General features: G+C 41.4%; 1 protein-coding gene and 1 non-coding gene across 3 annotated transcripts in view; both read left to right on the top strand.

Moving 5' to 3' along the window:
- Window positions 1-19309, top strand: part of PDE11A (phosphodiesterase 11A) — a 387926-nt gene that overhangs the window by 359661 nt on the left and 8956 nt on the right. The window lies entirely within an intron of this gene.
- Window positions 5461-5562, top strand: LOC121151002. The gene has a single exon (XR_005883094.1). It is a non-coding gene; the product is annotated as a U6 spliceosomal RNA (small nuclear RNA).

Genomic DNA, 19309 nt, shown 5'->3' with positions numbered 1-19309 from the left:
GATGCCTGCAGCCCACATCAGAGTGTCTGAGTTCAAATCCTGGCTGGGCTGCCAGTTCCAGCTTCTTGTTAACATGGGCCCAAGAAAGCAGCAAGTAGCTGAGTCCCTGCTCCGCTCCCCATGCAGGAGATCTGGAATGACTTCCTGGCTCTGGCTTCAGCTGTTGTGGCTATCTGGGGAGGTAATGCAAGATTTTTGTCACACTTCCTCATTCCTTCCCTTAATTATTTTTAATTGAAACTCTTATTTATGGGATAGCCTCAATTTCTGGTCAATCTGTTACTATTTTCAAAGGAAACAAGGAACTTCTCCAAAATCCATGCATTAGAATGTCACCTAAGGTAATCAACTGACTGAAAAAGTGACTGCCAGAAAATATATAATACCTTATTGGTAAAGCACAAAAAAACTGACGGGGGTGCTGTCTTTATCATACGCAGACATGAGAAAGCTGATTCCTTCCCAAATGGAAAAGAAAAGCAAGTAACTGTGGCATTGTCAGGTCTCCGACATCCCAGGTTGGCTGGATATTGTGAAGACAGTCCCAGACTCCTGCAGGGCTATATGACGTTTTCTATAAACATATGCTCATGTATGACTATGTAGTTGTCTGGAACTTGTTCAACTTCTTAATGTTAGGATTCCAAAACTTTTACTTTAAAAAAAGTTTAAACAAACTGTTCTTAACAGGCAGAAGTCATGATTTATCTGTGACGGCATTTTAATCAGGAGGCATCTAGGAAGCCGGGAGTGGGCACGGAATCATCAAAGCGTGTTCCCCCAAAGAAGACTAAAGCCCTGTGAGTTAGCTCTATCCTAGTGGGGTATCTGGAGGAATACATTGACATCTGATTCTCCTGCTTTCTGCTGTCTTTGCACCCTGCTGGGGATCCATTAGCCTTCTGCTCAACATCTTTCCAGGGGAGCGGAGGAAGAAAAGAAGGGAAAAAAAGACACCATCAAACGTTGAAGTCATTCCACACCAGCCTTAGGGATAAACAGAAACCCTGATGTCACAGTACCATTCTGAGTTTCTGTTTCAAGTAGCAGGCAAACTGCTCCTGAGTGTCACTCACAACTTAATCAAACCTCAGTGTCCCTAGAATGTCAATGATGTAAGTGGGCCTTATAAATCTGTTGGATAAGGACTGAAAGTTTAGTTTGTACTATGAATGCACCCAGAGTTATAGCTCACCCCCCACCAACTTTTGATCTTGGGGTGGGCTTTCTCACAGGTGATGTAAGAGAACTTGATCCAGACAGTCTTTATTGATGGAAGGAAATGTTTTAAAACAAAGTCTTAGAGCTTCTGCGACAGGCAAGGTTTCTGATGTTGGGATTATAGTGACTTTTGGCTTTTTCTTCCTTCCTTCTATTTTTGAAATACATTCTACCTAAGACAATATTAAAATGCTCTCTGAAAAAATGAGGGAAGAAAAAAAATCTTTAAAATATTCTTGACATTGTAGAGACTGGTAGTTGGAAATTGATAAACTGGAAAAAAGGATATAAAATGTCATTCCAGGATTCTGGGTACTGATAAAAGTTCCCCCAGTCATTCATGGCTTGTGTCCTATTAAATAATAATAAGTAATGAGCTATAGAATGACTGGTTGGAGTGCAGCATCATCTCCTCTTTAATAAGCCCTTGAGAAATAGAATGTGAATAGAGAGAACTTCATCAGGAACTTTTTTAAAAGGACCCAACCCAGCTGATTCAGAATCCTGCTAGTAATTTCTCTTTTATATTCTTGTAGCTGAGAGGAAAACAGAGCTGGGGCTAATTTTCTCATTTGTTCCTACAAAAGGAGAACAAATATGGAATATCTTATGTAACTCAAAAATCTCAGAAATCTGTTACAGATCTATCTGGCTCAATCTTTTCCTAGGGATGGAAATTGCCTAGCAACAGTGTACCTAGACAAGCACTTTGATTTGAAAAAAATGACCTCTTCTGCTTTGGGGTTGGGTGAGTAGGGATACTTTGGATTGTTCCCAATTAAAGCACTTTTTCCTCTTTTGCTGTTACTTTGTCCCAGAAGAATGCACATATGGTTGTGACTGGTGACCTTTGAGGACAAGGGGCTGCTGGTACACATGTTACCACCTGCTGGGTCTTCTTGGGATCACTGTTAGGTGGCTGGTCAGGACTTGATATGATCTATATTGGCCCTGGTGTGAATATGGGTGTGGGCATGGGCATGGTGCTGTGTGCCAGTGGCCTTCCCCACTCCCTCTCCCTGCCAATTCCCTCTGGCCTGAAGCAAGAGGAGCTCCTTGTCATCTCCTCCTACAGTGTCACTCTTGTCCCAAAAGGCTGCTAGTCAGCCAGCGGGGTCTCTTGGTGTTTGCTCATTCCTCTGGAACAACAATGTCAACCTGCTGTCTACACAGTCTCCTTAAGTTCTTTCTAATATGCTGCCCAGTCAGTGTCCGCTTGCTCTAGGAAAATTAGACCTTTGAGCTCCAAAGATAACCCTTCCCAACTCTCAGGTCCTACCCACCTCTGCTGCTCTGTCTCCTCCTCATGTCCCCTCCTTCTGTCCTTGGCTCCCCACTCTCTTCTTCTCTCCCCTTCTTCCTCCTCTCTTCTTTTAATATCTTTCCTAACACCCTAAGTGGAGAATGTTCAAGTTTCCTTTTTTTCCCTGATCAGAATTATTTTGATACACATGTCCTCCTTTTTGCTTTCCCTGTTGGAACTTTGCCATTAAACTTAATGATCAGACTTAGCCTGGTTTTATTCTTTACAGTAAAGGAAAGTTCTGGAACATGAGTCCCTCTTTCTTCACCACCCAAAGTTGCATACAGGGTTATTCTCTTTCCAAGCTTAAAGATGACAGCTTGCTGTTCCATCTCCTTGAAGGAGGTATGCCTGCAAGGTAATGGGTGAAGAGCCCAAGGTGTCATGAACAACAAGAAAATTAAATCGCTTTACTATTTTCAAAATATTGATAGGTACACGATAGCCAAATCTGGTGACTGACAGGAAAGCCTGTTTACCTCAGAAAAGACTGTGTAGTGTTAGTCACAACAAGTGGAAGAGAAATGTAAATATTCAAAAATGTCAGTTTTACATAGGCTAAAGGCTCCTGCACTTTAATTGGTTTTCCAAACTTTCCAAATGGTCTTCCTAAAAAAAAAATTGTCTGAACATGGCATTCCTTTGCTTAAAAAGCTGTGATTCCGGTTATAATGCTGTTGAGATACCTTCCAGACTCCTTGGTTTGGCATCAAAGACCCACATTTATTCTGAACCCTACTGCAACATCATCTGTCACCCTGCCAACTTCCTCACTCAGGCACCCTCTGCCCCCCAACCTAGGGCTCACTGACCCTTGTCAACCTCTCCTGCCTTGGCTAATGCTTTCATAGCCTTCCTCTCTGTCTGGAAGTCATTAACCCACACGATCACTTCTATAAAACCTTTGTCCCCTCCCAACCATCCACCCCAGCATTCCATGGCACTCTGTGTGGCTCTTCACAGTTATTCATCCCTCTCTGGGTTATAACTATTTTTCCACTTGTCTCTCTTCCCCATTAGACTGGTTTCTTGGGACACCACAACCCTAGCACCTAGCATTGTGCAGGATGCGTTACAACCGCCCAGTAAATGTTTGTCAAGCAAATGAATGAAGAAGCAGAATCAAGAACAAGGGGATGCTGTGCCGTAGAATTAATGGAATGCAGTGGAATGTATGCAGTCAGATTATAATGTCATTTTAAGTTATTGCCTATAAATATATAAAGCCTTTCATCAGAGTGTGCACTGTTATATGCCTGTCCATAATCTGAAGTATATGGCCTATGATATCTTTGTAGAAAGTGGTTTAGTTCTCATCATGGTTGAATTAGCCCTTAATTCTAGTGTAAAAGGGCCAGTTTATGGCCATGAATTTTTCAGGGCTTTGACTTTTTCAGCAAGAAAAGACATTATGTTTTCTTTATCCAGCATTGCCAGAAAAGAGTCTTCTAATCTTAATACTCAAGTGAATAGATCAGGCTAACACATAATGTTTAGAATTCAAAAAATTATACTGCACATTGCATATAGATAACATTTAATATTTAGAAGACTTTTGAGATCTCCCAGTGCCTAATAGTTACCAATACAAAGATCAAAAGATAATGTGCTATGCAGGATGACGATCTGAGCTGCAGAGACGGGTCCTTGGTAGAGGAGCAGTTAAGTTAATGTCACTTTCTAGTGTGATGTGGGCCAGATGAAAGCATCTCATGCCCATGGCCACCTCTCCGATTTCTTCCTGAATATCTGACTTCCAGGATGTCTGATTTTGCAGGAATTTTCCATTTCCAAAAACAGTTTGAGCTGACAGAGCAGCCAGCTGTATGTACATTTGCTTGTAAGTAAAATGCCCTTTGTTTCATCTCATATAACTTGAAAAAAAAAAACCTGTTCTTTATTAAAATGTGTTCTTTATGTAGTAGGGCTTTAACATCACTATTCACATGCATTTTGGGTGATTGTGAATTCATATTAAAATGCTGGAATTTGGTTTTTAAAAGTGTATTCTCTATTGAGGCTTTTGAGGATAGAGTTTAAATTAAGATCTACTTTTGCTTACCCAGCTGACCAGCATAAATAGCTTTGTTTAAGAGCATTTCTGCTTGGTTACCATTAAGCTAAAAGTCACTTAACCCCAAATCTATGTGAGACATGGAATAATGTCTTTACTTGGGTTATTTTCCAGTTCCTCTAGAGAGCACATTTTAAAAACTGATTTACCTCTTTTTTATGGCCCTTCCTTCTTTTACTTTCTTCAGAAGGAAAAAGGAGAGAGTGGGGGAGCAAGTGAGATAAACAAAATGACATTTTTTTTCACTGAGATAAGAATAAAGACCTCTTATATTGATTGGCTTTTGCATTGCAAGTGCCTCTTCCAAACCCCTGCAAGTTAATGCTCATTTATGTTCCCCATTGATTGAGCTCCTGGCAAACGAGGCATGAGATAAACATGAAGCATTCTTATTATGCTCTTGCCAAGGAGAATCAGTCTATACCATTCTAAATATTTCCTGAGAGAGTGCAAGGAGACACTGCCAAGACCTGAGCTACCTCTGTCTTATAATTTAATTAACAGAACTGTAACCTTAGAAATGTTAAGAAAATTACTCAGAGTACATTGCTTCATCCTCAGAAGCAGATGCCACATTGCAAAGTGATCAGACAAGTCTTGCACTCTCTCATACATCAACCAATATGACAACCCAACAGTTGGTTCTGCTAGCCACAGTCTAAAGTGAAATTTAAGACCCCATCAGGCTGGTGTTTTGTTTTGTTTTGTTTTGTTTTGTTTTGTTTTGTTTTGTTTTGTTTTCAGAAAAGGAGATCAGCACTACAGTCCTGAACATATGACTGTGTATAATGTATATAATGTTCAGACAGTTGTTGTAGAGTAACTATTGCCCACTGATGAGGGCTTACATTTTAAAGTTTATGTGCTTGCTTCGGCAGCACATATACTAAAACTGGAACGATACAGAGAAGATCAGCATGGCCCCTGTGCAAGGATGACATTTGAAAGTTTACAAAGTGCTTTTACATACACAATTTAATCCTACCTCTATGAAGATGAAAGTGCTCCAGTCTAATTCCCATAATGCCTCATGGTCTAATTTTTACAGATAAGGAGACTGAAACCTCAATACAGAATAAGCAGTTAAATCAGGCCTGAGATAGAATTTCTAAGTCAAGAACTCTTCAATCTCTTTGTGTCCTTTCCTACCATACTTCTGGGAGAAGGTGTGATACCATTTTGTTCAGCAGGACTCTATCTACCTCTGTATCTACCTCTGTAGATAGAGTCCAAGAGGCTACCTTGGGCTGATGGATTCTGTTTTGCTGGAAACTGTAGACAGTTTTTTCTCAATCTAACACCTTCAACTGTATAGGCGACTTAAGTCCCCAATTAGTAATGGTAGACTGCACTCAAATTCAACTAACATAATAATAATAACTTTAAATGATACATACTCCATTTGGCAATTGGAAGGAGCTGGAAGAATTTTGAGCATCTTGACCGAAAAGGGCTAGGTTGCCTATGGAGACTCTCAGTAGAAATAGCGAAGTTGGGCCCAGCGAGATGGCCTTGTGGCTAAAGTCTTTGCCTTGGAAGTACCTGGATCCCATATGGGCAGTGGTTCTAATCCCTAATCCCAGCAGCCCCACTTCCCATCCAGCTCCCTGCTTGTGGCCTGGGAAAGCAGTCGAGGACAGCCCAAAGCCTTGGGACCCTGCACCCGTGTGGGAGACTCAGAAGAAGCTCCTGGCTCCTGGCTTCAGATAGGTGCAGCACCAGCCATTCACTTTGGGAGTGAATCGTTGGATGAGAGCTCTTCCTCTCTGTCTCTCCTCCTCTCTATATATCTGACTTTGCAATAAAAATAAATAAGACTTTAAAAAAAGAAATAGCAAAGTTAATGAATCTGCCAGTAGGGTCTTGAAAGGAAATGAGGAGAGCAGTTTAAAAAAGTGTCAAACTTTATTGTCTCAAGCAGACTGCTAGAAATAAGACCCTCAAATTCTCATTGTTCCTGCCACAGTTCACACATAAACTTGTTTTTACCCAGATATGCCAGTGTATTCTGCTTTGGTTTCTTAACAAAAACTTTACTAAATGTTTTCACATCTGTACATAATTTTTATATTATCCTTTGAAACAGAGTCCAGTATTTCATTCAGTTGACTTGTCATAATTTATTGTCACTTTGCTTTTTTTTTCTAGTAGTGATAATCTGGAAATAAGTCAGCCTTGTTCAATATTGTATTATTTAATAAATACAGTGTAGTTAGGAATTCTCAATGAAGCAAAATGGGAGCAGAGAGAAGACACGTTCAAGTGCTGGATGCTAGAAAGGCAGTTACATCCCAGAGTGTGTGCAGAAGGCAACGGCCAAGGGGGAGCTGTTCCTTCCTTTTGATCTGCCTTTTGGAAGGAACTCATGAGAGGTTCAGGACTTGGAGGGGCCAGATGTGGCCAAGAGCAAGTGTATTCGTTTCTTAGAGCTGCTGTAATGGATTACTGCTACCAGATGGCTTATAGCCATTTATTTTTTCACTGTTCTAGAAGCTGAAAATGACAGGGTTAGTTATTTCAAAGACTGAGTGATAATCCACTCCATGCCTCTCTCCCCACTTTGACCAGTTGCCCACAGTCCTCCATGTTCCTTGTCCATAGATGCATCACTGAAGCTTACACCCCCACATGTGACATTATCCTATCTAATTCTGTCTCCACATCAGTCACTGGATTTACTGCCTATTCTACTCCGGTATTACATCCTCTTATCTTGATGACGTCTACAAACACTGTTTCCAAATATGATCTAATTCAACTTGGGTTGGCACTTCAGCCTGTCTTCATAACTGTGGAACTGAGGCATGGGCCTCAAAACAGGGAAAAGTTGTAAGTTGGTAATTGGGGCCTTGAGAATCCACATCACCCAATCAACCAGGTGAGCAGGCTGGGCAACACTAAATCGGGAGGCCAGAGGGCTCAGTTCTGGGAGCACCAGTTGGGAGAACTCATTGCTGAATTAACAGGTTTGTGGAACCACTGGCTGGCTCCCTCGGTACCTTCCTCTGCTCCGGGGACACCAGCAGCCAGATGTCCTCAGAAGCAGAAAAATAGGATTCTTCTCCAGGGAAACAAAAGTGCCTCGGAGAAAAACTGTGCATTTGCCCCCATGTGGTGCTCTCTCAAGCACTCAAAACTTTACAAAGCTTCCAATAGGAAAGAGTAGCAGCAAATTGAAGGATGCAAAAGAAAAGGAAACACAGAAAATACGGAAAAGAAAGACAGCTTCAAAGAAAATTTTTCATACCATCTACAAAGTAGAACAAGTTCAAAATGCCTGAACTTTTCCCACTTCTGTACATTTTTTTACTAGTTGCCAAGTCATGATTTTTCCTCTTCATCTCAGTTCCCTGTAGTTTATGCATCTCTCATCCAATCTGAAATGAGCTTTGAAAAGATGTTAAAGGTAAAAGATTTATGTTTATGCATAAAATCATTAAAAATGCCCGTACCTTCAGGAGTGAGCATTTGGCACAGTAGATAAGCCACTGCTTAGGATGCCTGCATCTGGGTTCATATCCCAGCTCCGCTTCTGAGTTCAGCTTCCTGCTAATGCTCATCCTGGGAGACAGCAGGTGATACCTGAAGTAGTCGGCTCTCATCCACAGCCATAGGGTTGCTCATTCTGGACATTTGCAGAGTGAAACAGCAGATGGAACAGCTCACCCGGTTGTACTGTTTCTCTCTCTCTCTCTCTCTCTCTCTCTCTCTCTCTCTTTCTATATATATATATATATATATATATATATATATATATGCATATATATATATAAAAAACCTTTCAATATATAACCTTTCAATAACAAATAAAATGTCAAAACTAAAATAAAAAATAGCTACAATCACCATCAGGTTTTGTGCATCAACATACCTAAATTACATGTTTAAACTTGGGTTCCATTATATTTCATTATACATGTGCAAATATCCCAAAGTCTGAAACAATCTAAAATCAAAAACCTCCCTGGTTCCAAGTATGTCAGAGAAGGGACACTCAGTCTGCGTTAGTAGGACTCTCCTAACTGCACCACTGCCAGCTGCCTCCACTGAGACCCTCAGCAGCTTCAGCCACTCCTCTCCCGTGGCATTGCACCACTCCCATCCCCCAACCTTCCTAGCTCCAGCCAGGTCTCTTCCTGAAGCAGATTTGATAGCATCACTCATCTGTTTAAAAATCGTTCAGACCCTCTCTCACCATCACTACAGGAAACAATCCAAGCTGGCACAAACCAACCTTCCCATCCCACCTTCTGTCCTTCCTTTATGCTTTGTACTCTTGCCAGGGTTGACACCTGCCTTGTCCCCTATTGCTGTTTCCAGTGCCTTCATTCACAGCTGTCTTGGTAGGGCTACCTCTCCCTCCTCTACCCAAACAGATCCTGTTCTCACTTTAGGACTCTGCTCACATGAAAAGCTCCTAGGAGGTAGATATCCTAGCCTCTGGGATCCAACACAAATTCTTCATTTGCACACTTCTGATGACTTGCATTCGTTGCCTCTGTTGCTCAGAAACAGTGCCCAGCACGACTCAGTGCTGTTGTCCTCCTCCCTCGTGCGGGCTGTAGCAGCAGCATGTCTGTGCAGTTATTGGGCTGCTGGGACACCCCCAGGCTGCCTCAGCTACCCAGCCAGGATCTGAGAGTGACAGAGACAGGAAGGATTGGCTTATCACCTTGCCCCTGGTGAGATGCCTGCTCCCACAGCGACTTGTGCTTTCAGAGTGCTCTGATATAACCTCCTGTTCCCGAGCTCCCCTGCAGCAGGCACAAACAGTTCTGCCTTCATTTCACGGATGAGGAACTAGGGAGGTCACTGCTCAGAATTGCCCGGTAATTCAAGGGAGCCTCAGCATCTGAACCAAGAACACCTGCAAGCAAAGAGCAGGATGGAGGTAACAGACAAGGGAGAAGACTTCTCCAGGTCTTTGATGAGCTGCATTGTCAGCTAGGGTCTAATGCTACAGGTGATCCAAACTACTGAAAATTGAAATGCAAAAGAAATAGATAGTTAAGTATGAACAGAGACCAGCCAGCAAAAAAGAGAAGAGCTATGACAGGCAGGTGGTGAGAGTGTAGTTCCCCTCCAGCCCCTTAGGCTCAGCTCCCTTTTAATGGCTATCACTACTGGACCACTGCCTTATACACTTGCCTGAAGGCAGCTGACTCTACTTCTTAAAAGTCTTTGGCCTTACAAAATAACTTTCTTCTCAGAGCAAATGGACTTGATGATAGATAATATCAGCTTTTGAGCAAAGGAATGTTGAACTGCTTGGGGGGACGTAAACGGTATGCATTAAAAACCCTCCAACATGGGACTTGTCATTATCGTTAACATCATCTCTAACCGTTGGATCTCTACTGTAAATTTGGATAAAAGTAACCAAACTGCCTGTCTCACAAAGGTGTAGTAAGTCTACAAAAACACTTGAGCACTTGCCATATAAAGACCAACTTTCCAAGCATTAATGCCCTTAAACCTCTTAGCATTATCAAGGTTTTTTTAGACTTGTTTATATTTATTGCAAAAGCAGATATACAGAGAGGAGGAGAGACAGAGAGGAAGATCTTCTGTCTGCTGGCTCACTCCACAAGCAGCCGCAGTGGCTGGAGCTGAGCTGATCCGAAGCCAGGAGCCCAGAGTTTGTTCCAGGTCTCCCACATGGGTACAGGGTCCCAAGGCTTTGGGCTGTCCCTTGACTGCTTAGCCAGGCCTCAAGCAAGGAGCTGGATGGGAAGTGGAGCTGCTGGGATTAGAAACGACACACATTTGGGATCCTGGCGTATGCAAAGAGGGGACTTTAGCCACTAGGCTACCGTGTCAGGCCCAACATTATCAAGTTTTAAATATCATGATTATCTGCTCCTTCAGATATAAAAATTGAGGCTACAGTTTCTAGAAGTTATCCAAGAATGTACAATAAATGACAGAATTTAGATTCTTTCTGCCCTCAAGTTAGGGTTCCTAGCCAGTAGTGTCTGCTGCTTCCTTGAGATAGAGATGATGGGTGCAAGCATTAACATTCTACAAACCACATATTCTTTATTGAGTTACTTTAATAAGAAGTAGCATGAATAAGTTACTTGAATAAGCAGCAGCATGCTAGTTTAACATGAAAATGTTTAGCCAGAAGCATATTTGCAGATCCTCTAGTGAGGGAGGAAAGCAGGACCCTAAAAGGTACTAGCAAGTGACCAGTGGCAGAGCTGGTATTAGAACTCACAATTTTTTACCTTCAGTTTCAAAATTGTCACAATATGCTCAACCATGTATTTACAAAAATTTGAAGTATGTTAGAGTCTCCAGAGGTCTCCTGAAGCGATAAAATTTCAAAAGAGAATCAGCACAAGTCATGATGCAGATGTCACAAAAGCAGAAAGCAAACTGAACCAGAGCAGGCTCTGAAGGACAGCATGGTGAACCAAGATGCCTCCAAGAACGAGGGGAAGGGAATGAAAAGTCAGCAAGCAAGGTAGAAAAGACAGCCCTGAGAGGGCCTGAGAAACTGAACAGAAAATCTGAAGGAAGATAAATGGATAATTTAACAGCCATTCAGTTTTTAAGAAAGACAAAGAACAAGCTACATTGCATCAGAAAAGGACTAGAAATGATGATGGATGGGCCCCTTCAAATGAGTGGTGAGCACAACAGAATCACAGTTGCCAGCAGAATTCCCAGCTGAAGGGAGATTTGAGGAACTAAATAAGGATATGAGACTGATACGGATTGAACAGTTTTTCAAAATCTATTTAATGGCCAGGCTGGAGACATTGATCGCTTTTCTGAGAAAACACTGAGGAGCAAGGCAGCAGTCAACCCTTATTTGTGATGTGGCTAGGTCAGCTGGATGGGAGAGGAAGGGGCCTTTAGGTGTTGTGTTGCGTGGCAGACATTAAGGAATTAAAATAACTTCAAATTATAGTGGTAAAGCACTAAGTTATTTTGATCTTTCTGAAACAGACATTTCTGCAGTTTGCTCATGTAAGCCTTGTAAGCCTTAACCATTATCAGTTGACTTATCATTTACTCATTCTACCATGTGACCAAAAATTGCTAGTTCCTTTATCTGTTCATGTTAGGATTTTAAATGAAATATTGTTTTGTTGGGTAATTTATGCACACCCAGGGAACACAATTCAAAATGTCATGAAAGGCAGAAAAGTACGGGAGGCAAGGGAAACTCCTGCCAACTCTATCAGTCACCCAATTCCTCTTTCCAGGGGCAATCACTGTCAGTCAAGATGGTCCATATAAAAGTGTGAAGGACTCCTTATGCTATTTTGGAGCATGTTTATACATTGTTTTACACATAAATTGTATACACAGAAATCATCAGAAATTCATGAAATTGCACATTATCTTTCAATTTAATTTTCTGTGAACTTTTTGGATTACGTGTGTGTGTGGTCATATCTTGCATCCTGCTCCATCTCCTGCTTCTTTGCAGTTAACATATTATGAAATTACTTCATTTTAGTATCTGTGTAAAAGTTGTCTCACCCTTTTTGAATGACTGCAAGGTTTTAAAGATGGAAAATAAACTATTTAAGCAGCAATTGTAATTAGCTATGGACACTGACGTTTCTAATAGTTTGCTAATGATATACAGCAAACATCCCAGTAAATGTATCATAGTCATACTTTACTGGTAGGATAAATACTCAGAAGTGAGATGAGTGGGCAATTGAAGCATGAACAGCTGAAATTTTGATAGACTGTCAGGTTTTTGGAGTTTGAGTGATTTTATCCTCCCACCAGCAATGTTTGTGATGCCTAGTTCTCCATATCATTACCAATACAGTGTGTTAGCAAGTTTCTTGAGTATTTTCAATGTGATAAGTGTGAAATCTATTTCCTAATAGTTTGGTGTTTTACATATTATAAAAAAGCATGATAAAAATTTTTAGCTTAGTTTTATTTGCTTAGGAATCATTTGTACTTTTTTCTATAAACTTTACCTTACAGAAAAACTTGCCCATTTTTCTTACTGAGCTCTGGTCTTATTGATTTGTAGGAGCTTGTTATATGTTAAAGAAAAGATCTCCACACAGAGCCAAACTGGGAAATATTCTGACACTTTGTCATTTGCCTTTTCAGTTTGTTTTTGTTATATGTGCATTGATCTTAGATAGTCAAATTCAGTAGTTTTCTGTGGTTTTGGACTTTGTGACTTTCAAAATTATAAAAGTAATTTTTTTCCTTGGAACTTCTTTTAGTATTTTATGGTTTCTTTGCTAAATACCTACATCTTTGCTTAATCTGGTTTTGTTGTAAATGTAAATGTAAAATGTGAGATGGGATTGCAGTTTCACTTTTCAGTTAGCTATCTGGGTGTCCCCATGTAGGTTTTTTTTTCTTAAGATTTGTTTTTATGAGAAAGGCAGATTTACAGAGAGAAGGAGAGACAGAGAGAAAGATCTTCCATCCTCTGATTCACTCCCCAAGTGGCTACAACAGCCAGGGCTGAGCCAATCCGAAGCTAGGATCAGGAACTTCTTCTGGGTCTCCCACGTGGGTGCAGGGTCCCAAGGCTTTGGGCCATCCTCGACTGCTTCCTCAGGCCACAAGCAGGGAGCTGGAAGGGAAGTGGGATTGTTGGGACACGAACTGGCACCTATATGGTATGCCAGCACTTAAAGGGGAGGATTAGCCTGTTGAGTCATGGTGCTCCCCATCCTCTCCCATCAGTTTTATTATAATAATTATTATTAAGATTTACTTACTGGAAAGGCATATTTACAGAGAGAAGGAGAGGACAGAGAGCAAGATCTTTTGTGCACTGTGACCACAACAGACAGAGCTGAGCTGATATAAAGCCAATAACTTCTTCCAGCTCTCCCACGTGGGTGCAGGATCCCAAGCTTTCCCAGCTCACAAGCAGGGAGCTGGATGGGAAGTAGAGCAGCTGGGATATGAATCAGCGCCCATATGAGATCACAACACTTGAATCCACCATAATTTTTTACTAAACGTTTTTTGTTATGATTTGAATGGTCACTGTTATCACACACTACATTCCCTTAAATTTAGTTCTCTTTTTACTCTTTGATTTTATCCTTCTGGTCCACCTGCTTAGCCAAACTATAGTCATATACTATATAACAATACACCAGTCAGCAATAGATTACATATATGACAGTAATTCCCTAAATTTATAACAGAGCTGTAGTGTACATTTAGCTTAGGGTTTGAGACAACCAAATGTCACTTGGAGTACTGGAGTTAGACGTCAGCTTCTGGCTCCTGACTCCAGTTTCCTGCCAATGCAGAACGTGGGAGGGAGCTATGGTTGAGTTTCCACCTTTCATTTTCAACTTCTGCCTAGTGTGGTCATTGCAGGTTTTTGGAGGGTGAACAAGAGCATGCTGTCTCTCTCTCTCCCTCTCTCCCCTTCTCAAAGAGATGAACAAATATTTTAAATATTATAAAGAGCTGAAAAATTCCTAGCACACCATAGTCATCATAAAGTCTTAGCACAGTACATGATTTATATGTTATGGTGATGCTGGTGTGAACAAGTCTACCATGCTGGCAATCAGCTAAAAGAATAGCACGTGCATTTGCGTACAGGACATAACAACTGATAATGGTAAGAAGCAGCTTGTTGCTGGTTATTCATTTCTTGTATTAAGCTATATTATTTTATATGATTGCATTGTTATTTTAAAATATAGTCCTTTTGCTTATAAAAAATTTTTATTGTAAAAACAACATGCTGTGTTCCACCTGCAGCACTCATATACCTTGTGTTTACCATATCTCAACTGCATCATTTCCTCCATGTTTAATTTAATCTTGTGCTGTTTTGTTCTTCACAGCCCTTGGACCAGTAAGATTTGTCAAATGTATACATACCTGGTACCTTACGTGTAGAGTAGACTACCATCTAAGTTTGGGCTAGCACACTATGAGGTTTGCAAAACAATCAAATCACAGTGTTGTCAGACTATTTCCCCATCATTAAGTGACATATGAATATTTTTTAATTAGTATCATTTTATGTTACTAATGATAAGCCTAGTTTCACTTACCTATTATTTTTCTCGCTCTTTTCCAAGTATTCTCATATTTTCCATATTAACTTTAAGGTAATTTTAAAAGAAAGCTAGTTTGTCCTTTAATTGAGAGGCTTATTTCATTTCAAATTATCAGTATTTTAAAAATTTTGGACCCAGCATGGGAGCCTAAAGTCCTCACCTTGCATGTGCCAGGATCCCATATGGCCAGTGGTTCATTTCCTGGCTGCTCCATTTCCCATCCAGCTCCCTGTTTGTGGCCTGCGAAAGCAGTCGAGGATGGCCCAAAGCCCTGAGACCCTGCATCAGCATGGGAGACCCTGAAGAAGCTCATGGCTCCTGGTTTCAGATCGGCTCACCTACCACTGTTGCACCCATGGCTATTTGAGGAGGACAAAGATGTTTCTCTCTATAAATCTGTCTTTCTCATAAAAATAAATACATCTTTTAAAAAATATTAAATTCTTATAAATCTTCCCAAAATATGGTACATTTAGGAAGTTTTATCTGTAAAATTCTTCTGATCCCTTTCTCTAACTGCACTTTAAAATTTTTAAACTTTAAAATTTTGAATACCTATTGAGGGTATTGGTCTTGCTATCCCTACACATATTTATGTATTTCCTGTATTTTAGCATTTAGGGGAGTTACCAATGTAATTACAGAACAACTACAATAACATATTGGCTACCAGATTTTTAAAAATTTACTTAATTGAAAGGCAGAATTAGAGAGAATCAATTGTTTGTTTGCTAATTCTTTCCCCCAGTTTGCTGCAGCAGCTGGACAATGCCAGGCCAACACTAGAAGCCCAGAACTCCCTCTGGGATTCTCATGTCGGTGGCAGGGCCCAGGCACTTGACTCATCTTCTGTTGCTTTCCTAGAAAAGAGAACCCACCAAGATAGTAATTTTTCTCCCAGAGGATCTTTACCTGAAGGCAAATATTTCTTCTGGATGTTTTGGGTCTGTTCCTCTGTGGATCTGATGCATGGGACATTGGGCATGGAGGCTCCTCTCTGCCTTGGAGCTGAGCACTGGTTAGAGCTGGACATGAAGACCGTCTTTAAACACAGAAAAACTGCTCATCAGGTTCCCATGGTGCTCATGAAGCAGCTCATTACTAAAAATAACTGGTCTTTGGACTCTTTGGAGACTGACAAATATAAGCTAAAAACTTAGAAAAACATTGCCAGTAGATTATTCTAGAATCCACCCTTGATAGCCTTTCAGTACTTTACATAGAACACCATTCACACAAAAAACATGGGTTTGCAGTTCCTTCTTTGTACAGCCCTCTTGTCCACTCCGTCTAGGGTACCCCAGGATTCAAAGCACACAGAAAGTATACCAAAGAAGCACTGTGAGTCGACAGTGTGCAAATCAACAAAATGAACATTTTTAAGTGGTCCTTTTTACACACTGGACTTTGCAAAAGTAATAAGATTTTTATAAATTTCTATAAAATCTCAGGTGGCCTGGTTTTACTGCAAGACATTCTGGCATGTGGAGAGGTGGATTACTAGCATGTGGCTGTGTTTTAGTTACATGTTCCAGCCGCATCTTATATGAAGCCCCATTCATCAAAGGCTGTGGCTTCTGGGTCAGCAGCCATTCCTTCCAAGTCAGAAGTTGTCTACACAATGAATGTGATTGATTAGTTACCACTGGGCTCTGAAAATCCAACCAACAGGATAACCCAGGACAGTATCCTAGAGGGGCTCATTATAACAGAGACTGTTCTCCTTGCAACCTTGTACACGAGCTGTCTTTAGGTCTGCCTGTCATTTACTACTTAAGCCCCTTGTTTGGTTTTCCCAGGGTGAGGTAGACAAGATGGGTCACACATAAAGGATTCACTGTCTACACCAAACATTTGGGAGGTGTTGTTTCTGCTTTCCTCAGCCAGTGCTCTGACCCAGGGGCAGGGACTCAAGAACTCAAAATTGTCTCCCACCCCGCTCCGCCCTTGACCACTGCAGTGATGTGTGAGACAGCGGATGCTGCTGATGTGAAAACACCACACACCATACTGCCTGCCTTGACAGGCATTCCAGCTCTGCTATGTACCTAGCCATGTAAGCGCTGGCTCTTTAACTTCATTTCCAGAACCTCAGCCCAACATACCAAATCAAGTCCAATCAGACTAATAATTACTGCACTAAAGCGAGGTTTAATTAGCTTATATGTGGATAGGTCCTACTATGGAGCCTGAACATCATATATAGTTCACTCAGTGGTTGTGGGTTGTGTTTTACCTTCTAATACTGAAAGAAAAGATGTAGGCAACAAAACAGCTTCAGCCCGCAGAATAGATCATTTAGCCTAACATGAAGTTTTTTTTAATTGTAAAATGTCACTTTGCCGTAGTCCGCACCACTCCCAACTGTGCCATGAAGTTTGCCCCATTCATTATCTTTACAGGTCCAGTTCTATAGATGTTTGAGTCTGAGACTGTTGCCCTATATTATGGAAAAACAGGGCTATTAATCCAATGGAACTAACATTTCTGCCTCATTAATTCAGAATGTTAATGTCATTTATGAATATCATTTTCCACAAAGGAAGCGCTTGAGCATATAAATAAAATAAGCAAAGGAACTAACCTCAGAAGTCAAGGAGGAGGGCCCGGCAGCGTGGCCTAGTGGCTAAGGCCTTCGTCTTGAACGCACCGGGATCCCATGTGGGCGCCGGTTCTAGTCTCGGCAGCTCCACTTCCCATCCAGCTCCCTGCTTGTGGCCTGGGAAGGCAGTCAGGGATGGTCCAATGCTTTGGGATCCTGCACCCGTGTGGGAGACCTGGAAGAAGTTCCGGGCTCCTACCTCCAGATTGGCACAGTTCCGGCTGTTGCACTCACTTGGGGAGTGAATCATCAGATGGAAGATCTTCCTCTCTATCTCTCCTCCTCTCTGTATATCTGACTTTGTAATAAAAATAAATAAATCTTAAAAAAAAAAAAAGAAGTTAAGGAGGAAATGGAAAGTAAAAGAAAAGTGCATTGTTGCATCTTCCCTTTTACATGGATTGCCAATCTGCATCGAACCTGATAGACAAAACACTGAGTTTTTACCAGTGCTGCGCTGAGCTTTCAGAACATGAGACACTGATGCTGCAGACATCACCTGCAGTTAGAGCTCAGGTGGCCTACACCCTCGAAAGTCCAGTGCTACATCTGAATCACTCTTGTACTTGCATCCACATGAGTTTGCTTGCCTCATCGTAAACCTCTGTGGCTTTATCATTTTTACTGCTATTTGGATAACTGTATTTAGGTTTGAAAAGCTCAGTTCTCACTAACAAAACAGGAAGTAACCAATCCACAGAGGAAATGCCACAAATAAGAAAATATCTTCCTGGCTCTCATATGTGGAAGTGAAAAATGCTAACAGTATGTATATATTTGATGTGAATTTTAAGTATTTTGAGGTTGGGAAGGGTTGAGGGAGAAAGGTAGCAGGAAGAAGACAGACATCCATCAATCACTTTTAGACATTTTAATTTGGAAAGGAAATAATCACGGTAGAAATCATATGCTTGTAACAGAGATATTGCCTGAAACAGGTATTTGAAATGAGCTCCAAGGCTGATTTTATTGTTTCCTGATTTTTTTGAAAGGCAGAGAGCAAAGAGAGAGAGAGCATCCACCTGCTGGTTGAATCCCCGGCTGCCTGCAGTAGCCACAGCCCGACCACACCAAGGCCAGAGGCCCACTAGTGCCCCTGAAGTGACCCATGTGGGCTTCAGGGGCTCTCAGGCTCGAGTGGCACCTGCTACCCCCAGGATGTGCACCAACAGGAAACTAAATCAGAAGCTGTTCTCAAAGCTGTGCTCCCAAATGGCATCCCAATTGCAATGTTAAAATGCCTGTCCCCAAGGCTAATTTTATACTTGATCAAAGATTAATAGTCTAAATTCTTTCTGCTCCACCATGCCCTGAATGGATCTCTTAGTTTCTGATTAGTTCTCTTGGGTAACATAGAGATGAGAAAAGATGGAAATCACTAATATTGCAACAGTTCAACAAGAGGGGGTCCAAACCATCTTCTGTCTTTGTACTTTAAAAGAATAAATGAACAGCCAGCTCAGATCATTTCCTTGAGGGTTGTAAAGGATATCATGGTGTTGTGGCACAGTTGGACATTTTCAGGCTCAAAAACAAACCTGGCTTTAATTTGCTAAGGTTACCCCGTGCTCCTTTGTAACAGAGTAGAGGAGTATTGATTTTTCTCTCAGAGCATGGTTTCTCTTTGCTTACTCTTTGGTCCTGCATCTGCCCCACTTATCCAGCTGCTGAGCTGCAAGGAGCGAATGTAGCTCAGCTAATAAGCATCTACTGAGCCAGATGAGAGCAGATGTAGATCGGGACGGAAGAGGCAAAAGCAAAACCAGAATCCAGCTCCTGGCAGTGTTGGGAACTGATGATAAAAAAAAAAAAAAAAAGGCGGGGGAGGGGGGGTGCCTAGAAATCATGGTAATAAGAGAAGGTGCTGTATTCATTTCCCAAGGGAGCCATGGGAGGTTTGTTTTTACAGCAGGATTTTGTAGCTGGTCACAACATCCTGACCCCACTCTCAGCCGCTGGCAACTGTCCCAGCCTTAACCCCCTTTGCTCCACTCCTCTGTCAGGGCACCAAGGGAAGAGCAGAAGGTGGGCATTTGTTTTCTGGACTGTGTGCATTGTTCCTGATACAAAGATAT

Source organism: Ochotona curzoniae, unplaced genomic scaffold (genome assembly GCF_017591425.1).
Source record: "Ochotona curzoniae isolate NIBS_2020 unplaced genomic scaffold, NIBS_Ocur_1.0 contig_2210, whole genome shotgun sequence".
NCBI classification, from domain to species: domain Eukaryota; kingdom Metazoa; phylum Chordata; class Mammalia; order Lagomorpha; family Ochotonidae; genus Ochotona; species Ochotona curzoniae.
Note: the sequence above shows the minus strand (reverse complement) of the source record. Positions and strands in the feature narration are given on the sequence as shown.